Genomic DNA, 7,248 nt, shown 5'->3' with positions numbered 1-7,248 from the left:
AAAAACAGAATCAAGAACCAGATCCACACACCTTTGGAAGCTTGATAAATATCAAGTTTTTATAAATGGATGGGGAAAGGAAAGACTATTTAATACGTTTTAAATATCAGGATATTTTGTTATCCAGACTAGAAAAAATTGAATAATATTAATACCTCTTACCACACATAAAATAAATTCTAGGAGGTTAGTGTGAAAAAAAAAACTTTGATATTAGATCTTTTGCAAAAGGATATATTTATGACTTTTATATAAGGAAGTAGGTTTTAGGTCAAAAAGATCATAAATCATAAAAATATCAATAAGGATGACTTAACACACAAAATTTCAGTGCTATCTATAAAAGTTTTATACCTAGAAAACATAAATACATAACAGAAAATTGTAAATATATAACAAAATGAAAAACAAGGCAATAGATAGTGGTCAAAGGGCACAAATAGACTTCAGGAAAAATGAATAAAAGAAAACGAGATCCTAGAGAGTTTTGGAATTCTCTGATTTTCTTGGAAACAAAATAAACTCACCATTGACTGTTATTCTGACTAATATGGAATAGAGTGACTCAGTAGTGACACAGTAGAGACTCACTCCTTTCTGTGGAAAGGTGTTTAACCACCTTAGTGCCGCTGCAGCCAAAGCCACCATGAACATACGTAAAGCTGAACCATTGAGTTTCTTGCTTGTTGCACTGGAGAGATCACTCACTATGGTGACCTGAGCTGCATCTGAGTGAGAGAGGGTCAGAAAGAACTTGTTATGGATTAAGCCTTGGATAAGTGCTTTAGAGGAGGACATAAGAGGTGAGACATTGCTCTGAACTGGATATTGTCTGGAAGTACAATAATTGTGTAATTGTTAATTCTTGTATAGAAAGAGCATGGCCCCACCCATCAGAACAACACTCAGTTTCCCCCTCAGTCTCTCCCGTCAGGAATTTTCCATAAGCCTCTTATCCTTCTCCATCAGAAGACAGACAGACTGGAAACCACACTCACAGAAAACTAACCAATATAATAGCATGAACCATAGCCTTGTCTAACTCAATGAAACTATGAGCCATGCCACACAGGATCACTCAAGACAGACAGGTCATGGTGGAGAGTTCTGACAAAATGTGGTCCACTTCAATATTCTTGCCTTGAGAACCCCATGAACAGTATGAAAAGACAAAAAGATTGGATACTGAAGATGAACTCCCCAGGTCGGTAAGTGCCCAATATGCTACTGGAGATCAGTGGAGAAATAACTCCAGAAAGAATGAAGAGACAGAGCCAAAGCAAAAACATCACCTAGTTGTGGATGTGACTGGTGGTGGAAGCAAGGTCGGATGCTGTAAAGGACAATATTGCATGGGAACCTGGAATGTTAGGTCCATGAATCTAGGCAAATTGGAAGTGGTCAAACAGGAGATGGCAAGAGTGAGCATCAACATTTTAGGAATCAGTGAACTCAAATGGACTGGAATGGGTAAATTTAACTCAGAGGACCATTATATCTACTATTGTGGGCAAGAATCCCTTAGAAGAAATGGAGTAGCTATCATAGTCAACAAGGATCCAGAATGCAGTACTTGGATGCAATCTCAAAAGCAACAGAATGATCTCTGTTCATTTCCAAGGCAAAGCATTCGATATCACGGTAATTCAAATATATGCCCTGATCAGTAATGATGAAGAAACTGAAGTTGAAAGGTTCTATGAAGACCTACATACAAGACCATCTAGAACTAACACCCCGAAAAGATGTCCTTTTCATTATAGGGGACTGGAATGCAAAAGTAGGAAGTCAAGAAACACCTGGAGTAACAGGCAAATTTGGCCTTGGAGTACAGAATGAAGCAAGGCAAAGGCTAATAGAGTTTTGCCAAAAGAATGCACTGGTCATAGCAAACACCCTCATCCAACAACACAAGAGAAGACTATACACATGGACATCGCCAGATGGTCAACACCAAAATCAGATTGATTACATTCTTTGCAGCCAAAGATGGAGAAGCGCTATACAGTCAGCAAAAATAAGACCAGGAGCTGACTATGGCTGAGATCATGAACTCTTTATTGCCAAATTCAGACTTAAATTGAAGAAAGTAGGGAAAACCACTAGACCATTAAGGTATGACCTAAATCAAATCCCTTATGATTATACAGTGGAGGTAAGAAATAGATTTAAGGGACTAGATCTGATACACAGAGTACCTGATGAACTATGGATGGAGGTTCATGACATTGTAAAGGGGACGGGGATCAAGACCATCCCAAGAAAAATAAATGCAAAAAAGCAAAATGGCTGTCTGAGGAGGCCTTACAAATAGCTGTCAAAAGAAGAGAAGTGAAAAGCAAAGGAAGAAAGGAAAGATATACCCATTTGAATGCAGAGTTCCAAAGAATAGCAAGGAGAGATAAAGAAAGCCTTCCTCAGTGATCAGTGCAAAGAAATAGAGGAAAACAATAGAATGGGAAAGACTAGAGATTTCTCCAAAAGAAATTTTCATGCAAAGATGAGCTCAATAAAGGACAGAAATGGTAGGGACCTACCAGAAGCAGAAGATATTAAGAAGAGGTGGCAAGAATACACACAAGAACTGTACAAAAAAAGATCTTCATGACCTAGATAAGGAAGAGGTGGCAAGAATACACAGAACAACTATACAAAAAATCTTCATGAGGGTGATCACTCACCTAGAGCCAAACATCCTGGAAAGTGGTCAAGTGGGCCTTAGGAAGCATCACTATGAACAAAGTTAGTGGAGATGATGGAATTCCGGTTGAGCTATTTCAAACCTAAAAGATGATGCTGTGAAAGTGCTGCACTCAATATGCCAGTAAATTTGGAAAACTCAGCAGTGGCCACAGGGCTGGAAAAGGTCAGTTTTCACTCCAACCCCTAAGAAAGGCAATGCCAAAGAATGCTCAAACTACTGGACAATTGCATTCATCTCACACACTAATAAAGTAATGCTCAAAATTCTCCAAGTTGGACTTCAACAATTCATGAACCATGAACTTCCAGATGTTGAAGCTGGTTTTAGAACAGGCAGAGGAATCAGAGATCAAATTGCCATCATTTGCTAGATCATTGAAAAAGCAAGAGTTCCAGAAAAATATTTATTTCTGCTTTATTGACTATGCCAAAGCCTTTGAATGTGTGGATCACAATAAACTGTGGAAAATTCTTCAAGAGATGGGTATACCAGACCACCTGACCTGTCTCTTGAGAAATCGGTATGCAGGTCAGGAAGCAACAGTTAGAACTGGACATGGAACAACAGCTGCTGCTGCTGCTGCTAATTCGCTTCAGTCGTGTCCAACTCTGTGCGACCCCATAGACGACAGCCCATCAGGCTCCTCTGTCTCTGGGATTCTCCAGGCAAGAATACTGGAGTGGGCTGCCATTTCTTTCTCCAATGGAACAACAGACTGGTTCCAAATAGGAAAAGGAGTACGTCAAGGGTGTATATTGTCACCCTGTTTTTTTAACTTTTATGCAGAGTACATCATGAGAAATGCTGGGCTGGATGAAGCACAAGCTGGAATCAAAATTGCTGAGAGAAATATTAATAACCTCAGATATGCAGATGATACCATCCTCAGGGCAGAAAGCAAAGAAAAACTAAAGAGCCTCTTCATGAAAGTGAAAAAGGAGAGTGAAAAGTTTGGCTTAAAGCTTAACATTCAGAAAACTAAGATCATGGCATCTGCTCCCATCACTTCATGGAAAATAGATGAGGAAACAGTGGAAACAGTGTCAGACTTTATTTTGGGGGGCTCCAAAATCAGTGCAGATGGTGACTGCAGCCACGAAATTAAAAGATGCTTGCTCCTTGGAAGGAAAATTATGACCAACCTAGACAGCACATTATAAAGCAGAGACATCACTTTGCCAACAAAGGTCCATCTAGTCAAGGCCATGGTCTTTCCAGTAGTCATGTATAGATGTGAAAGTTGGACTGTAAAGAAATCTGAGCACCAAAGAATTGATGCTTTTGAACTGTGGTGTTGGAGAAGACACTTGAGAGTCCCTTAGACTGCAAGGAGATCCAACCAGTCCATCTCAAAGGAAATCAGTCCTTAATATTCATTGGAAGGACTGATGTTGAAGCTGAAACTCCAATACTTTGGCCACATGATGCAAAGAGCTGACTCACTTGAAAAGTCCCTGATGCTGGGAAAGATTGAAGGCAGAAGGAGAAGGGGATGACAGAGGATGAGACGATTGGATGGCATCACTGACTCGATGGACATGAGTTTGAGCAAGCTCTGGGAATTGGTAATGGACAGGGAAGCCTGGTATGTTGCAGTCCATGGGGTCACAAAGAGTTAGACATGACTGAGAGAGTGAACTGAATTGAATTGATATAGAAAGAGGGAAGTATAGACTGAATCTGCAACTGTAATTGGAAAAGGAGAAACAGTTATTTTTATTAGCCAGGATAAAGGGATTCTCTTCATTTTTATTTTTTGAGCAATGTTCCTGTTCCTGTTTTTATTCAGTATAATTATAATAGTACCCCAGGTTTTTGTCTTATCTATCGCAGTCACAGAGTGGCCTTGTTTGTTGTTCATGTTCTATAAAATTGTCATTGTTTAACTTGAGAGGACCAATTTCCAAGTACTCATAGTAGGAACAAATTAAGAACAACCTAAATGTCCATCAGCAGGAGAAAATGGACATAAAAATATGGAATATTAAACAGCATCAGTTCAGTTCAGTTCAGTCGCTCTGTCGAGTCCAACTCTTTGTGACCCCATGGACTGCAACATGCCAGGCTTCCCTGCCCATCACCATCTCCCGGAGTTCACTCAGACTCATGTCCATCGAGTCAGTGATGCCATCCAGCCATCTCATCCTCTGTTGTCCCCTTCTCCTCCTGCCCCCAATCCCTCCCAGCACCAGAGTCTTTTCCAATGAGTCAACTCTTCCCATAAATTGGCCAAAGTACTGGAGTTTCAGCTTTAGCATCATTCCCTCCAAAGAAATCCCAGGACTGATCTCCTTCAGAATGGACTGGTTGGATCTCCTTGCAGTCCAAGGGACTCTCAAGAGTCTTCTCCAACACCACAGTTCAAAAGCATCAATTCTTCGGTGCTCAGCCTTCTTCACAGTCCAACTCACATCCATAAATGACCACAGGAAAGACCATAGCCTTGACTAGACGGACCTTAGTCGGCAAAGTAATGTCTCTGCTTTTGAATATGCTATCTAGGTTGGTCATAACTTTTCTTCCAAGGAGTAAGCGTCTTTTAATTTCATGGCTGCAGTCACCATCTGCAGTGATTTTGGAGCCCAAAAAAATAAAGTCTGACACTGTTTCCACTGTTTCCCCAGCTATTTCCCATGAAGTGATGGGACCAGATGCCATGATCTTCGTTTTCTGAATGTTGAGCTTTAAGCCAACTTTTTTCACTCTCCTCTTTCACTTTCATCAAGAGGCTTTTTAGTTCCTCTTCACTTTCTGCCATAAGGGTGGTGTCATCTGCATATCCGAGATTATTGATATTTCTCCCAGCAATCTTGATTCCAGCTTATGTTTCTTCCAGTCCAGCATTTCTCATGATGTACTCTGCATATAAGTTAAATAAGCAGGGTGACAATATACAGCCTTGACGTATTCCTTTTCCTATTTGGAACCAGTCTGTTGTTCCATGTCCAGTTCTAACTGTTGCTTCCTGACCTGCATACAGCATACAAACCCAAATTATATATGCAGTACTTTTTAATGTACAAGAATTATATATATACATTGAATGCTGTTGCCTTGCTAAGTCAGTTCAGTCATATCGGCACAAAAGATAGAATGTATCAATGAATATATCATTTGTGATGATAGTACATTTATGGATGTCAGTTCAGTTCAGTTCAGTTGCTCAGTTGTGTCCGACTCTGCGACCCCATGAATCGCAGCACACCAGGCCTCCCTGTCCATCATCAACTCCCGGAGTTCACTCAGACTCGCGTCCATCGAGTCAGTGATGCCATCCAGCCATCTCATCCTCTGTCGTCCCCTTCTTCTCCTGCCCCCAATCCCTCTCAGCATCAAAGTCTTTTCCAATGAGTCAACTCTTCGCATGTCACAAATATAAAACAGTAGTTACATTTGAGAAGGAAAGAAAGGGAACTGAAGAAAGCATACATTGTGGGTTTCGACAATCTGAAACACTTTATTAAAAGAGTAACTTTAAAAAATTATGGTGAAAATGCCAACATTTGATGAATTTGAGTTATGAGTGAATGGGTGATTATTTATTAATTTTTACATCTGATGCTTGATATTTTTCATAATTATAGAAAATCAAATCATAGTTTCAAAACATGCCAAAATTTTTGAGATTTTTCATTTTATCCTTTCTTTACATGGAGAAAATCTACTGATGAAATGCCCCCCTGCAGGAGAATTTAATGTAGTTTAGCGCTTCCCTGGTGGCTCAGATGGTAAAGCGTCTGCCTACAATGCGGGAGACCCAGGTTCGATCCCTGGGTTGGGAAGATCTCCTGGAGAAGGAAATGGCAATCCACTCCAGTATTCTTGCCTGGAGAATCCCATGGATGGAGGAGCATTGTAGGCTACAGTCCATGGGGTCGCAAAGAGTTGGACACAACTGAGCGAGCTTCACAGGATTCTTGTAGGAGTAATCTGAATGATCAGATTAAGGCAGCTTTCTACTGTGAAAGTTGGGATCACCCAGAAAATATCCTTGCACTGGGGGGCCTGTCCAATTTATGCCAGCATTAAATGTGCACTTTGGAAAGAGTTTATTTAGAATGAATCTGCTCCTGATTTTGAAATTCTTTAAGAAAAAAGAACAAGTATGGGAGGACAAAAGGAAGGAAAATCCTATAATCTAAAAACTGTTTGATAAACTAACTGCCAGAAATCCTAATTGAGTTATGCAAGCCTTTTATAATTATAACACATCTTGTTTATTTCATTAGCAGTTAGAAATAATCTTCAGGGAGAATGTTAGTGTGGTTTAGGACCCTTATAGGAATGATCTGAATAACGAGTAAGTCAGGGAGATGGAATTTTAATGCTTCAACTAGTCTCCATTTTCTGGGTTTGGTCCATATGGTAATAACCTACCAACATGTATTTTCAGAAAGTGAGAAGAGACATGAAAATCATCTCTAGTGACAGGCAAGAGTATTTTAAAAGTGTTAATGAAAGGCTTTTCACGACATGTGTTAAAGACGGTAAGGAGAACTTTCAAGAGGGACACTGCAGAGAGAGTTTTCCAGTAGGAAAGAGTG

At 40.0% G+C, this 7,248-nt stretch overlaps 1 non-coding gene across 1 annotated transcript; it reads left to right on the top strand.

Annotated features, from left to right (window-relative positions):
• The first annotated feature begins 6,414 nt into the window (after window positions 1-6,414).
• Window positions 6,415-6,486, top strand: TRNAC-ACA. Its single transcript has one exon. It is a non-coding gene; the product is annotated as a tRNA-Cys (tRNA).
• Window positions 6,487-7,248: the final 762 nt, after the last annotated feature.

Source organism: Oryx dammah, unplaced genomic scaffold (assembly GCF_014754425.2).
Source record: "Oryx dammah isolate SB20612 unplaced genomic scaffold, SCBI_Odam_1.1 HiC_scaffold_29, whole genome shotgun sequence".
NCBI lineage: Eukaryota > Metazoa > Chordata > Mammalia > Artiodactyla > Bovidae > Oryx > Oryx dammah.
This window is presented reverse-complemented; position numbering and strand designations above follow the sequence as displayed.